Here is a 20,244-nt window from a genome sequence, read left to right on the forward strand (position 1 = left end):
CAATTTTTCTTCCTGTCCCTGCAACCCTGAGCTCTGTTGGTCTACAGGTTTTAGTTCCAAAAGGGGGAGTTCTTCCACCAGGAGAAACAACAATGATTCCATTAAACTGGAATCTAAGACTGCCACCTGGTCACTTTGGGCTACTCATGCCCCTGGATCAACAAGCCAAGAAGGGGATTACATTACTGGCTGGGGTGATTGACCCTGACTATCAGGGGGGAATAGGATTGCAACTACACAATGGAGGTAAAGAAGAATTTTCCTGGAATATAGGGTGTCTTTTAGTACTACCATACCCTGTGATTAAAATCAACGGAAAACTGCAATAACCCCATCCAGGCAGGGCTACCGATAGCTCTGAAACTTCAGGAATGAAGGTTTGGTTCACCGACTAGGCAAAGAACCATGGCTGCTGAAGTGAAGTGCTTGCTGAGGGTAAAGGGAACATGGAATGGGTAGTGGAAGAAGGTAGTGATAAATATGAAATATGGCCACATAATCAGTTACAGAAATGAGGACTGTAATGCTGTTTTGTTTATGCTATACTATTTAAGTTGTAAGATATCAAGTATAAGAGTGAATATTACCCAAGGACTTGCACTCTATTCTGGAGAGATTTAATGTGTTTCTGGTTACATGCAGGACAGTTGAGTATTGTTATGTGAAAAAAATGTGTGTTTTATTGTTTTCTATTTAGAAATTAGGTATGGTTTAAGGTGATGAGTATAGCTGCTAAGTTGACAAGGGATGGACTGTCATGGTCCATGTGTTAACTTGGCCAGGTGGTGGTACCTGTTTGTCTGGTTGTACAAGTGCTGGCCTGTCTTTTTGCTATGAGGACATTTCATAGAATTAAATTATGAACCGTAGGCTACATCCACAGCTGATTCCATTTGTAATCAGCCAAGGGGATTGTCTTCTTTAGTGAGTGATGCTTAATCTAATCCCTGGAAGCCTTATAATGAGGATTCAGAAGAGACAGGCTCTCTTCCTGCTTTGGCCGGTGAGCCTCTCCCGAGGAGTTCATCCTCCATCAGAATCATCAGCTTCACAGCCTGCTCTGCAGATTTTGGACTGTACGTTCCCACGGTTACATGAGACAGTTTTATAAATTTTATATTTACAAATATTTCCTGTTGATTCTGTTTCTCTAGAGAACCCTAATACAAGCTAGAAAGAAAAACTAGAAATTGTAGAGCAGTACCTTATACCGAACTCTGAAATCTGTTTTGTAACTGCTTGTTACAATGTACTTTGACATTTATTGCTCTTCTTTGTAAATATATCTCACAATAAACATGTTTAAAAAAGAGGAAAGTGAAAGGATGCAAACAGATGTTCTATGCATGCTGTAACCAAAAGAAAGCAGTAGTAGCTATAGACATATCAGATAAAATAGATTTTAAATATTATAATGTCGTAAGAGACAAGATTTTCATGTTAATTGTAAAAACATTTGTATCTTTGTTTTTTCCTGTTATCAAAAACTTGCAAATGTTCAATAACATAGGTCATTATTTTAGCAGAGCTGATATTTGTAATAACTTTTTACATGATATTTTGAGGACATTCACAGTTTTGATAGCCAATCAAATGGTATTTAAGTTAATGTTTAATATTTAGAATTTAAAAAACTCTGATATCTGTATTTGTAGATTTTTTTCCCTTGATTTTAAATCAGTTTGTGAAGCTTACTGTACAAACAGGCTTTATAATGATTACTTAGATACTGTATTTAAATATGCTTGTGGATAAATTAACTAAGATATACATTTTTGGTGAAAAAAAGTGGGTTGTCTTTTTATTATTGATTTGTAGTTCTTTTTGCATTCTAGATGTATGTCCTTTACCAGATATTGTAATACTGATACTCTATTATTGGCTTGCAAAGTCATTTTCTTAATGATATCTTTTGATGGACACAACAGTTTAATTTTGATGCAATCTAATTTGTCAATTTGTTTTATGGTTGGTGAATTTTGTGTCTTATGCAAGAAGTCTTTGCCTATTCCTGTGTTTCGAAGATATCCTCTTGTGTTGTTTACTAGAAAATTCTTATTTGCAGTTTATTTAGTTCTATGATCCATCTCAAATTAATTTTTGTGAATGGAGTGAGATAAGGGTGTTGTTTGATATTTTTTCCACATGAATATTCAGTTCCAGTGCCATTTGTTGAAATGACTTTCTTTTTCCTATTGAGTTGATCAAATACTTGTCAAAAATCAATTTCCTACACTTTAGTGGATTTATCTCTGACTTTTTTATTCTGACACAATGAAACAGTTTTCTTATTAGGTGCATACATGTTAAAAAATTGTTGTGTCTTCCTTATGATTAAAAGCCTGTAGACCAATGTCCTTCTTAGCAAACAAAATTTAATAAAATAATATTTGCTCTGTTTAGATTTTGATGTACTTGTCTGGCACTGTTGTACCTAACAGTTTGCACTTTGTACAAAAATCTACGTACTGTCTTCTTCCCTTAAACGATTTTACCTTTTAAAAATGTATTGATTAGAAGAGTTTTGCTTTCAGTTGGGATGTAGAAAGTTGCAAAACACCCATCCTCTCAGCTAAAAACCAAGAAAGGCTAGATAAACTCAATGTCATAGATTTTTTTAACTTATCAGAAAGCTGAAGATACAAAGAAATCTAAGTAGACTAAACTTATCAATGTCTTAGGACCCCAGAGGCATGCCCTGCCCTTGAGAGCTCATTGCTTAGTTTTACCTGTGGCAAGTTAATGCTTAGATGAAGATCATTGGGGCTGCAATTCCAAGCCACCTTCTCCTGTCTCTCAGTAGGTGTTAAGCTCAAGACAGGGAGAAAGAGGTATTATTTAGGGTCCTCTTAAAATCTCACACTCACTTCCATTACTTGAAGGGCAGCTAGGTGGGATAAAAATAAATCTAATAGTTTGGTCTCCTAATTAGACTTCTTTTTCTTAAAAGATGACATATTCACTGATAAGAAAATTCTGATTGGCTTGGCAGTTATATTTCTTATTGCAAAAATTTGGCTCTTTTGGTTTATCAAAAGACAAAGCAAGAATGTGATTCATTACTCCAAGTTCCTCTACTATAATGTCTCTCTCTAAACATGATTCATAAAGCTTAAGTGTAAGCCTTTCACACAATGCTGTATTATGAATAGACTCTATATTATATTAAATTTTTTTTTCACCGGAATGGGAACATTTCTATTTGAACAGAAAAGCTGAAAGCAAAATATATTTTTCCAGGAGTCATTTTAATTATTAAGTACCTCTCAGTAGATATTTATGATTCTTGGACTAGGGAATCAAATTTTGTCTTGCGAATAACTGCTTGAGATGTTAAAATCCGTTAAAAATAATTTAGTGTGTTAATTAAGGGTCATAGCAGTCACATATATAGTAGTAAAAGGAATCTGGCAGTGTTATTCAGGATAGGCTGGATAAATAAAATAATGCTTTTTGTGACTGAAAGTTCTCATGATTCACTTTCTAAAAATAACTTAATATATTTCATTTCTCTGGTACTTTTATTATAATTGTCTATGAATATCATTTAGCTCAGGTAGGATATTTCATTAATTATGGATAAATTGTACTAAGTCAAGGCAGGAAATAATAAAGTTATGTGCAAATGTTAAAATATTTGGATGTAAATGATGTCAATTAATCTAACCAAACTGCCAATCATAAAAACAAATTACACAGGTGGGAAAAAAATGTGGACCTCAAACAAAAAAGAGAAATTACATTCTAAATCCAATACAAGGTGAATGAGTAGGGAGATTGCCATGTACAGAAAGATCTGAGTTTATAACTACAGCTAGGCTTCGCTTAAACCAACAAATCTCAATTGCCCTTCGCTGCAGCCAGTATGTCTCCGTTTCATGAAGAATACTATTAAGAGTGATGAGGAAGGATGAGTTGAACCAGCGGGAAGCTCTTTCTGAAATGAAAGGCTATTCATGTAAAGGGAAAGAACACAAATTAGGACTAAAATTAATTTGTATCACCAGCATCCCCCAAACCCTGGCTTATAGTCAGGCCAACATAACCCCTTTTTAAAAATACATTGCTTTAATTTTCAGTATACTTTAGGGAAGTAACCAGTAAGTGTGTGTGCATGTGTGTGTGTGTGTGTGTGTGTGTGTGTGTGTATTTCCAACAGAAAACAAATGCCTTTCCAAGAAGGCCATTGTGAACAAGAGAAACATTCAACAAAGGCAAAAACGACACTGGGTTGTTTCCATTCAATTTTTTTTCCTTCAATTTTTAAATTCTAATTTATTTCTAATATTTTTGCAAGTTTTCCCCTTAATGAAGTAACAGTTCTCATTATAGAAAACCTTTAAAAATAAAGAGATATAAAATAGAAAAATTGCCCAAGAATGCTTACCATTCAAAGAAAAGCACTATTAATATTGTTACAATTGTCTTGTACTTTTTTAACTTTTTATTTTTTTATGTGAAAAATATCACACATGCAAAAAAGCCATAAATTTCAAAGTACACTACAAAATAATTAGTTATAGAGCAGATTTCAGAGTTTGGTATGGGTTACTGTTCTACAATTTCAAGTTTTTCCTTCTAGCTGCTCCAAGACATTGGAGACTAAAAGAATTATCAGTATAATGATTCAGCAGTCATACTTATTTGTTAAATCCTATGTTCTCTGTTATAATTCCTCCTCCCTTGATCCTTTTCCCAATCTTTAGGGACATTTGGGTTATGCCCATTCTAACTTTTTCATGTTGGAAAGGGCTGTTAATAATATGGAATAGGAGGGATGGAACTGGTCGATATTCTGGAGAGATTGGCCCCTCTGAGTTTCAGGACTTATCTGGCCTAGGAACCCATCTGGAGGTTGTAGGTTTCTGGAAAGTAATCTTAGAGCATGAAACTTCTGAAGAATCTCAGATAAAGCTCTAGGTGTTCTTTAGGGTTGACTGGAATGGTTTTGGTTGGCGTTTGGCAAACTGTGGTAATTAGCAATATCTAATTAAAGCTTGCATAAGAGTAGCCTCTAGAGTAACCTCTCAACTCTATTTGAACTCTTATAGCCCCTGATACTTTATTTGTTACAATTATTTCCCCCCTTTGATCAGAAAGGCATTGTTGATCCCATGGTGCCAGGGCCGGGATCATCCCTGGGAGTCAAGTCCCATGTTTCCAGGGAGACTTTCACCCCTGGATGCCATATCCCACATAGAGGGAAGGGTAATGATTTTACTTGCAGAGTTGGGTTGAGAGAGAGACAGAGAGAGAGACAGAGAGAGAGAGAGAGAGAGAGAGAGAGAGAGAGAGAGAGAGAGAGAGAGAGAGAGAGAGAGAGAGAGAGAGAGAGAGAGAGAGAGAGGCCACATCTGACCAACAAAAGTAGTCCTCTGAAAGTTACTCAGGCATAATTATAGTTAAGCTTAGCTTCTCCATTTCATAAATATGCTTCACAAGGGTAAACCTCAAGATTAAGGGCTTAGCCTATTGTCTTGGGACAATATCAGGATGTTTGAGACAATATCAGGAATTTCCCTGGTGGTAAAGTTTTATAGTTCCATATTTTTTCTCCCAATCTCTAAGGGACTTTGCCAATACTTTTAAATTATCTGCTCAACATAATCTGGGAGGTATCTGGGCATTACATTAAGCTCTACAGAATTACATTCCTGTTCTGGGCTCCCTGTGTTTGGGTTGTTTAAATGATATATCCAGACTGGTTGAGTTTGATTATGTGCTACAGAAAATTTAGATTTTGGGGAAAATAAATCTCTATCCTTTGGTCTCATAGAGAAGGCGAATTTCTAAAATACAATGTCCTCCTTACCCCCGTATTCTGATTTACCTTAGTCCTGTCCTGATTGGCTTCATTCTTATCTCTAATTGAAGCTTGATCTCCTGTTCAATTTCTCTTATACATTGAATATTGTGGGGTTTTTTTTTTTGTTTTTTGTATGCTGTATGATGGGGCGGGGTCACATTTCATTCTTTTTTTCCCATGTGAATATCCCATTATTGCAGCACCATTTGTTGAATTTTGTTGTTGTTGTTGGTTTCTTTGTTTGTTTGTTTGTTTGTGAAGTGCATGAGCCAGGAATCGACTCAGGGACTCTTGTATGGCAGGCGAGAATTCTACCACTGAACTACCCTCGCACTCCCTTGCCTCTGTTTACTTTTATTGTTTTTTTTTTTAACTTACAATACAATCCTGAAATCTCATTCTGTCTGTGTCAGTTGCCTTCTCCCAATGTATGTCTGCAGAACCCAGTTATTTATCATAGAGCCATCAGTAGAAAGTGGTCAACTTTCGTAAGCTGCCTCTCTCTAAAAATAGGTGGGTTTTATTTAGTTAGTTGGTTTTTATGAATCAGCATTCCTACGGGTTAGCCAGCATCCCCAAAGCCCATATTGTTCGGCATATTTGACACTAAGCTTCAAAGCCTCGTTCCTAAATATGGCGCTTTCAACTCTACCTTCTCTTCCCCATCCCCCATCACACAACATGCTTGTCACTTGGCAAGAAGGTATTTCTTCAAATAAGTATCAAAGAAGCTCAGAGTTTTTACATGTATTTTGGGTCCTTGCCCAATAGTTTCTTCATTCAATACCCCTTTCTCTACAGTCTTACCATTTATAAGAAAATGAAAGTTTGGTATACAATTTTAACCTCTCAAATAAATCTTTATCAGCAGCTGGAAAATCTGTGTGGAGTCTGCAATTTAGAAGACGCAGACTGTCTTTGTCCATCCTTGTTCCCTTCTCTCTAATAAACCACTTTTACCTTGCTAAATGTAGGAAATTTGGAGCTGTCTTGGTGTCTGTTGGGGGTGGGAGATAAATTGGGGGTGGTGGTGAAGGAGGAAATTTGCTCAGAATATTCAAGTGTATTGAAATGTATCTTCTGTAGAAATAAGATGTGTAAATAAATAAAAATAAATAAGATACTAATAAAATAAAAAAGAAATCAAATGTTCGCCCTGTGTGTGTTATTCATTAAAAAAATCATCTGCTAAAAGATGTTAGGTTAAATATGAGCAAAGTGAACAATTTTTCCATATATAGTCAATTAATATGTACTGACTTGCATTTTGGTAGTAAAATACTTCAAAAATTAAAAAACTTATTATTGTTTGTATTTGCTCTTACTAAGTGAGTTTATCTAATGGTTATTCTCTACATATATCTTATCTTCAGAAGATGCCAAGTGACTGCTATGACTGGTGAAAGGTAGGGAGTCAATTAATGATAGGTATTATTTCAAAATTTGGGGGAAAGATGTTGTTTTGGTTTGCTAAAGCTGCTGGAATGCAATATACCAGGGATTGGCTTTTACAAAGAGGATTTATTAAGCTAAAAGTTACAATTCTAAGGCTGTGAAAATGTCCAAAGGCATCAAAAAGAGGATACTTTCTTAGAGGAAAGGCTGCGGACATCCAGGATTCTTCTGTCACATGAGAGGGAACATGACGACATCTGCTGTCCTTTCCTGGCTTATGGTTTCAGAATGGCGCTCTCTCTCTCTCTCTCTCTCTCTCTCTCTCTCTCTCTGTTCCCTTATTGCTTCTCCCCAGGGCGTTTTCTCTCTCTAAATGGTCTCTGGACTCACTCTCATAAAGGGCTCCGGGAAAGGATTATGATCCACCTGGAGCTGGGTGGGTCACATCTCCATGGAGACAACCTATTCCAAAAGGCCCCACCAACGATGGGTCTGTACCCACAAGAGTAGATCAGAAGAACATGGCTTTTCTGGGAGCACATAAGAGATCCCAACCAGCACAGATGGTATCGAGAGGCTGGTACAGTGGAATCCTAAAAGTAGATATTCATTATCTGTATAATGGCTTTGGTTTGGATGGATGAGAAAATCTTCCAAATATTCAGTTCTGTTATTAAATTAGGTTGATAATCTTGTTCAACATACATCAGACAACTAGTAAGTTGTACAGCAGAGACTCAAACCTGTGTGTCTTCAAAATTAACTCTTCTACCTATTATGCCCAGTTTTAGGGGAATAAGAACAAAAGGGTTGGAGTTGTCAGTGGTGGAAGAGAACAGCAGAGTAGACTAAGACACTAGGACTCACTGAAAAATGAAGAGAAATAGGGACCAGGGAGCTGTCTTGGGCTGGAAACGTGCCCCTAAAGCTTTGAAGGTCAAAAGCCTAAGAAATCAGAAAGTTTAGGGAACTCCTCAATGTTAGGGAATCAAATAACCGTATTAATAGCACCCTAATGGTGAAATATCAGAAGACAGTGAAATGAGAGGGGAAGGGACACTGACAGCTCTGACTTTAATCACAGTCTAGGTGTGATGTAATGAGGAGTTGAATTATAGCAGAAGTGGGCTTGAAAAGGAAGACTCGAGCTGAATGTCACAGCAATGGCTTGGAAGGAAGCAGCTGGAACCAGAATACTTGTTTAAAATCCCAGTTTTGGCCTGTGCAAGATATAAAACCCTGGGTAAGTTATTTAACCATTCTAAGCCTCAGTTTTTCTCTTATTAAAATGAATATAGGGCGTTGCGCCAGTGGCTCCGTGGCAGAATTCTTGCCTGCTGTGCTGGAGACCTGGGTTCAATTCCTGGAGACTGCCTATGCAAAAAAAAAAAAAAAAAAAGAGAGAGAGAGAGAAAACAACCTTGTACGATTATTGAGAGGATTACATGGTATGCAATGCATGTTAAGAATTTAGCACAGTGCCTGGAATATAGCAAAAGCTCAATAAATCATGTTGATGCTGCTGTTGAAGAGGAGGAGGAGGAGAAAAGGGAGGAGAAGATGGGGAGAAGGAGGAGAGAAGTTTTCTTTGATCTTGGGTGATTTTGATCATGGAGTACCATCAAGAAAAACTGAAAAGCTAGAAGGAAGACTTGGCTCATTCCAAAGGAGGATAAAAGCTGATAGTGATGATCTTGGGGTATGAAATGGTAAAAGTTGAGTTCTTAAAGGTTATGTGTCAAATGTCTAACTGCCCTCTTAGCCTAGGGAGAGGTTTCAGTGCCTTGTATTTTTCCGGACAGCAGGGGGCTCCCAGGGACTGAGAAGCAGCAAGCAAGGGTCTCAGGTTTTTCACATTCTGTCTTATTTCTCGCAAAAGCCAAGTTAGTCTCATCTGATGCCATGGCTAAAAAAAAGTTGTGTTAAGTAGTCCTAGAATCACAGGTGTACAGTTTTCTCTGTTAGGTACTTGAAATCCATTGCACCTAGAGCTGGAGTGTATCTCAGTCTTTAGCTTAATAGCCATTCATTCTTCCACAGCATTTGTAGGACACCTCGAGTTGGTTATGAATAATACTAGGTGCCTGCATCAGGAACTCACAAATTAAAGGGGATAACAAGGGAATAAAATCTAGTATAAAAAGGAGAAAGAGTTGGAGTTACGGAGTAGGAACTTACAACGGAGGGAGGTTTGACTCCTGTCTGGGGTCTTAGAGAATATTATTGACCACAAGAGTTGGATAAGGCACGAAGGGCAGTCCAGGCATAGCAGAGGTAAAAAGGCATGGGGGAGTTATATCAGGAATTTTCTAGAAGCAGTTTCCTGAGAAGTAGCAAACAAGAGGAAAGAAGTTCAGGGAGGGCAAGTGTCTTTCACAGAGAGCCAAAATCCAAGGTAATAAAAAAGGAGGCATGTTCTGCCTCCTTCTACAGTGACTAGAACTGTGGGTCACCAAGTTATTGATTCTAACATTCTAGACATATTGTTTTTAGCAGCTTATTAATTCTCTCTCCCCCTTAAAGAATCATTTCTCAGAAGTCACTTTCGTTTCTCTAATTTTGATTTCTGATTTTTGTTCAGGAATGTTCTGTGATTTTTAAAAAAGAGTCTTTGAAAAGCCGGCATCTCACACTGCAATAACACTAAAAACACTAAAAAATTACATTAAAATACCACACAACCAAGCAGAATTCACTCCAGGACTCATTTTTCATCATCTCAGTTCACTTATATTTACCACTTATATGTCCTTCTAAGGAATATGAGTGTGCTTGCAGACAAAGAAATTCATAATTCAACCAATAAACTAGGTCCTTGCAAGAACTTTAGTCTAATGATTAGACTAATTTCAAGCAAGGGAAACCTTGTTGTGGCTGTTGTATTAATGGATTGGTTTCAGGCTTCTATGCTAATTTGCAGGATTAGTTTTTTTTCAGGATTGGGAAATTCATTACTCTTCACTGAGTGTGGAGCTGAGAGGATAGAAGGAAATAAGGGGCTATTGGAGGGTCAACCAAATTAATGCAAAAAAGGCAACAGTAACCAAAACCACATCCATACCAGCATCTAGCATGTCCCTGGCAGATAATAGATATTTTATTGTAATTGATAAATGAGGAATCAATACATATTGGTGCTGAGGTACATTGAAATCCAATTGAACTGGTGTCTATGATTTTAGATGCTAGAGTGTTTCAATATTATATAGAAATTAATCCTCCACTTGATAGAGTTAGTGTTTTCCCTAAAGAAACAAACTGTAAGTTGAAGTACAACTTGTTTCTTCTCTTCACGTCTGTTTAAAATATCTAGCTCTTTTTCTCTGTTATATGCATCATCATTTCTCAAGTATTTTTCTATTCTTCGTCTGCCAGGGGTTGTCACTATTGTTCGGTCTAGTTAAATTCCTTTATGAGGGAATTCCATTGGTGTGTAAATGAGATGTGAAGAAGCAATGCTCTTCATTTCTCCATCCAACAGAAAGGAGGTAAGAGAACGAGTAACATAATTCTTCTAGAAATTCTGATTCTCCTCATTAGTTTGATACAGAGCAGATAGAAATGGTCTCCTGGCAGAAGAAATCCTTTCTTTCTGTCTAGTGGAGAAAGCCCATGAGTTTCCAATAAAACCTACCTAGTTTTATTGACCTCTGAATATTGCTAGGTAAAGTTATTAAATGTCACCTTGTTTTTCCTTACTAGAAATTTAATGTTATATTTTTATACAATGCAAGAAAGAAATAATACATATCTTTTGTTAAAATCTCATGTTTGGTTTCTATATAAGGCAAATTAGTTTCTATATTAATCCTTTATTAGGATGGATTCTATGAAAAGTACGTTAAAAAAGAAAGAAGGTGCATTTCCCTCTCTATTCAGACATTTAATGAGAGAACTCTACTCTGGTGTTTCCCCATCCCTTTTGATATATATTAAGAGAGCATTTAAAAATGTTCTTGTGAAGACACGCAGAGAGTATTTGGTATTCCCATGAAAAAATCAGCTCATATAAGTATCATTGGTCTCTTGGTTTGTGATCAAATAATCGAGTTGTTGTATATTTGGCATTAATGTAACTGAAGGTTTCAAATGGCTTCCTTTATTTACCAAAAATTCATTGAGGATGGATTTAGGAGCACTTTCTACCAGCCCAAAGATTTTCAGATTAATTTTCTGATTCAGGTAAATTTCTTCTATTGTTTACATTGGTGTTCATGCCAAAGACCAGTGATTCAATGGGAAGGCAGCTCTGCAGCATGCAACTGCCAAGTTTCTGTATCGGTAACTATTTAAAGGATGCAGATTTAGGACCCAGTGTAGACGCAAACAAAAAAAAGCATATTGATGAACAGCTTTAAATACTTGTATTTTATGTCTGACTAGAATATTTAACTAAGCTCCAAAGACAAAAGAAAATCATTAGAAAGTAAAAAAAAAAAACCAAATCTGAACTTTCTGGATGCTGTTTCAATTCAGTGCACTGATGTTTTCAGACTACTGCACAGCATTCTTTGCAATGTCTCCAGTGCAGTTGGGCCCCTGGAGCAGAACCCTGTCTAGAGAAATCCCAGGTAGGTAGGGATGACCTCTCTCTTTTTTTCAGCCTCATTATTTTTATAACATGACAATGCAGCATATATTTGTTGTTAAGAATAGAAATGATGAAGAGATATACAAATTAAAGAATAAAAATTCCTGCCTTTGTTACTCCATCTCCCAGTTCTCAAAGGTAATCACTGCTATCACTTTTGCATTTCTTTTCCCAAACCACCTTTTGAATACATATACAAACATCTATTTATCATTTGTGAAAAAGTTATATTATGAACTTTCCATGATAGCACATAGAACTACATTTTTTTAAAATTGAGTTTATGACGTTCTAAAGTATGAATATACTGTAATTTATTAAACATTTCTCCACATTGTGTCAGCTAGGAATTGCTTTTGGCTGGTAGTAACAGAGACAAAAAAAAAAGAGTATACAAAAACATTAGAAATTTTGTCTTTCTCACATAATGAGAGTTGGACAGTTCTGGGTTTGAATGATGATTCTGTAATGTCTTCAAGGATCTAGGCTGCTTTCAGCATTCTATTCTAATACTGAATGAGGCTTTCCATTTCAAGGTAATCTCATGGTCCCCAAATGGCTGCTGGAGCTCAGCAATCAAATCTTCATTCTAGGTCAAAAGAAATGGAAGGTGAGGAACAAGAATTATGTGTCAGCAAGGTCAGTTCCTTTTCCAAGGGAATTTTATAAAAGCTACACCTAACAATTTCTGCTTACATGTGATTGTTCAGAACTTAACACATAGCCAATTCTTATCTTTAAGGAAGGAAGGGGAATATAATATTAAATAGGGCATATTGACATCTCAAATAGTCAAGCTTTTTCAGTAAGGGAGAAGGGGAGAATCATGGTTGCATGAGTAATAGCAGTCTCCAACATATTTATTGATAGTTATTTAGGTTGTTTACAATTTCAGTATAACAAAGAATACTGAAAAGAATATCCTTGCATTTCTTCTTCTTCTTTTTTTTTTTGGTAGGTATTTTATTTTTCCTGTTACCTCTTTTTTTAAAAAAGATTTTTTATTGTATAATATAACATATATACAAAGCAAAGAAAGAAAAAAGCAATAATTTTCAAAGCACTCTTCAACAAGAAGTTACAGTAGAGATCCCAGAGTTTCTCATGGGCTACCATTCCATCGTCTCAATTTCCTACCTCTCTTTTGGTTGATTCTGTTCATTAGTTCCTATTATCTTATATTCTTTCATTGTCTTTAATTTCATCCAGTTTTCCTCTGCTCGTTTCTCAAGGAGGAGATACCCAATTTTCTTTTCAGACTCAACTCTTTATTATTATTATTTTTTGCCTCTGAGCTTGTTGGTGAAAGCAGACTAGATTAAGATACAGTGTTTGGAAGTCAAAAAAGGTAAATTGAAGATGTGCCCATCTGGTTGCCTTTATTGCCTTTATTGAGAGACGAGAGTGTAGTGACCAAGAGGACAGACGAGGTACTGGGCTGAGAGCGACATTGCCTGGCTACAAATTCTTATATTGTGACTTTCTAGGGTTGTGATCTTGAAGAAATAACTTACCCTTTCCACGACTCATAGGATTGATGTGAGGATTGAACATAAAGCACTTGGAACCATGGCTGATCTGTACTAAGTGCTCTGTTTATTAACCGTTGTTAGCTATTCTCTCAGTGAAATAAAAAAAGGGTTTATATGCAGACTGATGGAAACTGAGACACAAATAGAGCTGATGGTGGTCAGAAGTCACAGGAGCTTTTGTGAGGGATTTGAGATGTCTAAAGGGAGTGAGTTAAAGGATTGTTGAGCAATGTTGAGAGGACTGAAGTTGGAAATTACATACTTGTGATTCTTGATTACTTTACTGGAGTCTTTTAAAATAGGAAGCATTTTGGAGAGAGCTCAGAGGAGAGTAGAGCCGATGTAGACGTTTGGAGAGCGAGACAGAAATAGCCCAGGTGCTAAGCAAGGACTCACAAAAACAACCAGAACCTGAAGAGACGAAATCCCTGGCCCTAGTAGATGCTAAGCTACAAAACCCAGAGTTTTGTCCTGGAGCAGCTAAGTGAATAGCCACAGATGTTTGCAGAGGAAACCACTGGCATCAGAAGCTGGGAGCAATGAAACCCGGAACAAGGTCTAGCAGCCATGTGCCCTCCTAGCTGACAGATGTTCCAGACCCATTGGCCTTTCTTGAATTAAGGCATCTTTCCCTGGATGCCTTAGTTTGGATATTTTTATAGGCTTGACACTGTAAAATTGTAACTTGTTAAGTTCCCTTTTTAAAGGCTGTTCCATTTCTGATATATTGCATTCTCACAGCTCAACAAACTAATACATGGCAGTGCTTAACTACTCAGGAACAGGAGTGAAAAATGAATAAATAGGTTAAGCTCAGGTTGAAATTGACTGGGCAGGGTTGGCTGAAGACCAAGTGGTTAGAGGATTAGATGGTGTGGATATGCATTAGATGAAATAATTTGTCTTGGGGTTCTGGTTTGTAAAGGAGAAATATAAAGGCAGAGGAAGACTTCAAGAAGTAATGTCTCTTCAACTGAGGGATGGTTATGGTTATCACAGAAGGATGTGAACTGGGAATAGATTTTCAGAATTCAGTCTTTGAAAGGTAGTATCCTTCTGGGTGATACTAAATTACCAAGTGTGGCTCAATGTGAGTGGATTACTGGAGTAAAGCAGATGTCAGAGATGAAGGTTGGGGAAATAGAGGAAGCCGAAGATTCCACTCAATTTAATTAACTATGCATTAAATTAAATACTGTGTGTCAGTGAATGTGCTTTATGTGGTTTATGAGCAGGGGAAATACCTTCCTTTAGTTCAAGTTGCTGACCATTTAGTGAACTAGAAGGACAATCTGTTGAATGAATTTATGAGGTAGGATTTGAACTCACTTAAGAGGACACTAGAGACAGACACGGAGGAGACCAATGGACAGGAATCAAGGTCCTCAATGGAAGCAGAGGAGTGGCCTGGAATTTGGTACATGGTGGTGACAATGACAAAGAAGACGGTCTAACAGGATGTCTTCGAATAGGGTTGCTGAACAAAAATTGTAGAACACTGGGTGGGATATTGCGAATTTTCTTAACACGTCTACTTCCCTCTCTAGACTCTGAAATCCTTGAGGGAAGAGATTATGTTCATATATTGTTATATCCCCGCCTGCGCATCATAGTCTTGGCACATAGTAGGATCTCATGAAATATTTACAGACTTATCATGAAAAAATGTTTCTGATACCTAAACATAATACTAGATTTGTCACCTATTTTCATGTAGCTAATTACCCCAAAGCTTAAACACTTCAAATAGCAAACACTTATTATCTCAGAATTCCTGTGGGTCAGGAATCTGTAGTTTGGCTAGGTGCTCTGTCCAAGGCTGTAATCAAGGTGTTGGGTGGGCTGTGCTGTCATCTGAAGGCTGATGATCTGGAATGATCTGTTCCCAAGCTCGATCATGTTGTGGCCAGGATCAGTTCCTTGCGGGTTGTTGGACTGAGGACTTTAGTTCCTTGCCATGTGAGCCTCTCCATAGAACAGATCATGACATAGAAGCTGACTTCCTTTAGAACAAGTGAGCAAGAGAGCCAGAGAGAGTGAGCAAGATGAAAGTCATGGTTCTTGTTTAACCTCATCTCAGAAGTAACATGTCATCACTTGTGCTACTTTCTGTCAGTCAGAAGTGAGACTGCAGGTCCGGGCAGAAATCATTGAAGGCCATCTTAGAGGCTGCTTCCCACAAATACTGAAAAGGTTTTTGGCAGTTACCACGCTTTCAAGTGAAATATGTATAATCAGTCACAAAAGAAAAATGCATTTCTTGACATCTCTGCTTCTGCTTGTTTGTATATTGAACAGTGCATTGCACTAAATGCAATTTAACAAACATATACTGATTGTGGATAATATTTCAATTTTACTGAAATGAAAGCTCAGTCTTAAGATAAGGTATTAATATTCTCTGGAAGATATTATTATTTTTAAAATTTTGACTATTTCAGCTTTATTTTCAACAGTAGAGTGTCACAGAAATTTCATACCATTATGAATTATCAGTGTGTCATGACGAATTTCAAGTACATTTTTGTTCCATGGGATTTTTTAAAACACTTTTTTTGCTGTGAAATATAAGATATATACAAAAAAGTGATAAATTTCAAAATATTTTTACAACAAATTTCAAAATATGATATGGATTACAGTCCCACCATTTCAGATTCTTCCTGGAAGCTAAAAAGAAATAACAATAAAATGATGCAGCAGTTATACATATTTGTTAAATCCTATCTTTTCTGTATCAACTCTTCCTTCTCTTTTGATCCTTCTGTTAATCTTTAGGGATATTTGGGCAATGACCATTCTAAATTCTTCGTGTTGAAATGGGGTGCTGACATTATGGGGTAGGGGATGCAACTGGTTGATGCTGTTGGTGAGACTGGTAACTCTGGGGTTCAGGGCTTATCTGGCCTAGAAAAATCTGGAGGATATAGGTTTCTGAAAAATAAACTTAGTGAATGAAACTTTTATTGAGTCTCAGAGATAGAGCCATGGGTATTCTTTAGAGTTTATAGGAATACTGTTGCTTGGGGCTTGGCATACGATGGCAATGAGCAATATCTAGCTGAAGCTTGCCTAAGAGTAACCTCCAGAATAGCCTCTCTTAGAACTCTCTTAGCCACTGATACCTTATTTTGTTACATTTATTTTCCCCCTTTTGGTCAAGAATGCACTGTTGATCCCATAGGGCCAGGCTCATCCCTAGGCGTCATATCACATGTTGCCAGGGAGACTTTCATCCTGGAACGTCATGTCCCATGTAGGGGAGAGGGTAATGATTTTATTTGCAAAGCTGGGCTTAGAGAGAGAGAAAAACCATGTCTGAGCAACAGATGAAGTTCTCTGGAAGTAACTCTTAGGCATTATTATAGGTGGGCCTAGCTTCTCCATTATAGTATGTTTCATAAGAGCTAACCTCCAGATCAAGGGCTTGGCCTATTAACTTGGGAGTTCCTAATTTTGAGAGAGTACTAGGGATTTCCCAGGTGGTAAAGTTTAACGTTCCATATTTTTTCTCCAGTCCCTCAAGGACTTTGCCTATACTACTTAATTATCTGCCCAATATACTCTGGAATGTATCTGGGTATTACATTAAACTCTCCAGAATTGCAAGACCTCATTCCCAAGTCTAGGCTTCATGTCTTTGGGTTGTTTAACTGAACTGGTCAGACAAGTTAAGTTAGATTGTATGCTACAGAAAATTTAGGTTTTGGACAAAAGAAATCTCTCTTCCTTTTAACTCATACAATAAGTGAAGTTCTAAAATACAGACAATATCATCCTTTACCCTGGATCCTGATTTACCTTAGTCCCAACCAGATCAGTTTCATTCTTATCTCTGATCCTGATTTCTATTTTAACATCTTTAATAGCTGCTGTGTATAGGAATACAGAGCTGCAGAATTTCAGCTCTGAGTCTGGGGTATCACACAGGTATCCAAATTTCCAGGAAAATACCAGGTTATACATACAGCACAGCATCTCAGAATTTAGATATAACTCTTAAAGCTCCAGACTAAATGTGACTGCTATAACAGCTTACAGTCTAGGCCCCAATATTCTAAAAGAGACTATACAAAATTTGTCTTTTTGTTTTTGGCCCATTTGCTCAACATAAATCTCTCATGGTTCATTTACCTCGTTGCATACCTCGTGACTACATTCCTTTCTGTAGCCACACAAAATTCCATCATATGTATACACCACAGATATTGTTTTCTAAGCATTTAGATCTTTCTTAGATTTGAAATTGCCAAAGAAAATAGTTACTTGTGTAGGTTTTGTTAAATTATAAGTATTTTTATTAGCCTAAGTATCAGAGTTGCTCTTTAAACAGATACCACATTTATTTTATTTCTCAAACTCTTGAAAAATCAGAGTACACAAAAGGCCCTGCAGAAATGTGCCATATGTTTTCTTGTTTCTACAATTTTCTACTGTCATGTTTAGTTGAATCTCAGAAGAAGGCTGTAACTAAATATCTTCAGGATACAGAATATGAAACCAAGATAAATAGTCAAAATTCTATTTAAAAAACCAGAGCCCTTTTCAATTTTCACGTGGAAACAAAGCTGTGATGGCCTTCTCAGACTATAAACTGAAGATCTAAAATTATACAGTATTCTTTGAGCTTTTATATATTCTCTGTCAATAAAAACAGTTACCATTATCTATATTTCATACATGGTCTTAATTAATTTAATAAAAGAGCAAATGCATTTGGACAGTTATTAGATTTTTTGCACTTTAAAACAATTAGATTTTTCTCATCTGAAGCAAATAAAGTTCTGCATGTTGCTTCACAGAAATGATTTGGTAAAACTAATTTACTGGAGTTTTCAGTCTGCTGGACGCTTATCTCTGAACTCTTCATCTAGAAAAAGGGGACAAATCAAAAGGAAAACCAATTATTAGGACATTCAAACAAAAGGAAGCACATAAGCATTCATGGATTATTGTATACGTTTATTTTTCACTCAAATTCCACATCCACTTCAGGTCACCTTCCCCACTTCTCCATGATGCAGCCAAAGGAATTGCCCACCTTACAACTGTCCTGGGCTCAGGGGAGAAGGAAAAGAGAAGAGGATGGACTCCAAGATGGCTCCTCAAGCTTTTGCTGGGGAGTGGCACATGTCCCATCTGCTCACAGTTCATTGACCTAAGCAAGTCCCATAGCAAAGTCAGTGAGATGGAGAAATAGAATCTTCCCACAGGGAGAGGCAGAGAAGATTTTGAACAATAATACGACTCACCATACACACTCAGAGGATGTGATTGAGATGATTATACTGGTTCCATAGGGTCACTGACTATTTAAAATGTTCACCAACTCACTGGAATGGGTGCTGGCAGCCCCGGGAACTGCTGTTGTAGTTCAGACCTGCTTCATTTTCCCTTGTTATCATGATAATGATTCTCCTGAATCTTTTCAATACACAGCACTGTAATCTTCACTGATGAAATGTTCAAAAAAACATGCCCCTATGGCAAGCAGATTTGATATTTATGAAAAGCTTGCTTGGCCCTAGTGCAGTCTTACATGCTTTAGTTAATCTACCCAGAAACTGTGTGAGAAATGAAGAGTACTCTCATTTCACATGTGAGTGAATAGATTGAGAGAGCTTGTGCTGTCCCGTTAGCCAGCAAGGGGGAAGCTGGGGTTTGAAGCCAGCCTTTTGGCCACAGAGTTCTAGTGAGTTAAGTTAGGAAGACATTGAGTATATTTTGGACATTTCACAACCAAAAAGGAATCTTCACCAACTATTAGTTAATCAAAAGCCAAAATGTTCACATCTCCCTGCAGGCTCTCGAATGGCCCAAGTTATTTGTTTACTGCAAAACTTGCAAACATTTATTTTAAGGCATATAAGCAAAATCTTTTCTCTGATGCCTAGAGAAGTATTTGTTTTTATTAATACAGAGTACCCAGGGACATTCTGTTTGCAGTGGGAATGTACAAAGCTTATTGCTTGAAAGAATAATTGTTCAAGTGGATGGCTGAAGAGGAAGCAAAAAAGAAAAAGAATTGTATCTATGGTCCCCAAGACCCAACTAAAGAAAGCATAAAAGGCTTTTCCCAGGGAAAGGTGAACAGGTGGGAAAAAAGTAGAAAGGAGTTGCAACAAAGTTAAATATTAACTTAAGTATTTAAGTAGGCAGATTTATGAGATGAGATTACGCCTTTGTGAAAGAAATTTCAGACTTTTGTTTGGCTGCGATTCCGTGCGATCTGTGCATCCCACCTCCTTCTGGTGTGCAAAGGATTGAGAAAAGGTTGCTTTACTAACTGTAAGGCGGACCCACGATGGCATTTGGGCTAAGGCAAGATTGGCCAGGGACCTGGAATAAAGGAAATTCTAAAATTTAACCTCCTTTAAAGCAGCATTTTAATGACTTTGCAACTGCACTTTGACTGATGTGGTGTCAGGGGAAACAGCACATCCATTGGAGCTAGATAGTCCTTGAATCAAATCCTCTCTCTGCCATTTCCTTGTCTTCTAAATGACCTTGGGCAAATCTATCATCTACTTTGAACCTCAGGTTCTCCATCCGAAAAAACTACCTTTCTCACCATATTTTATGAGGTTTAAATGAGTTGTTTACCTAACTATATCTGTATCTGTGTCTGCCTGTATCTATATAGCTAAATCTATATCTATCTATATCTGTAACGTATATATCTGCATGTATATCTACATCTACATGTGCATCTATCTATATCTATGTATCTATATATCTATATGTGCAGCTATCTATATCTATAACTATATTATCATTTACATTTATATCTAATCTACATCGATATCTGTAATCATCTATATGATCATTTAGCTATTTGGTGCCTAAGAGGTACTACTCTATGAAAGCTAGTTGTCTTCTCCCTTCATTATATTAATTAATTTATTATTTAATTTAACCAG

General features: G+C 36.9%; 1 long non-coding RNA gene across 1 annotated transcript in view; it reads left to right on the forward strand.

The window, feature by feature from the left end:
- The first annotated feature begins 11,665 nt into the window (after positions 1–11,665).
- The window catches only part of LOC143688977 (uncharacterized), a 194,603-nt gene continuing 186,024 nt past the window's right edge, over positions 11,666–20,244 (forward strand). Inside the window, exon 1 of the long non-coding RNA XR_013178426.1 lies at positions 11,666–11,772. This is a non-coding gene — a long non-coding RNA (uncharacterized LOC143688977). The remainder of the gene's footprint in view (positions 11,773–20,244) is intronic.

Source organism: Tamandua tetradactyla, chromosome 6 (genome assembly GCF_023851605.1).
Source record: "Tamandua tetradactyla isolate mTamTet1 chromosome 6, mTamTet1.pri, whole genome shotgun sequence".
Taxonomy (NCBI): domain Eukaryota; kingdom Metazoa; phylum Chordata; class Mammalia; order Pilosa; family Myrmecophagidae; genus Tamandua; species Tamandua tetradactyla.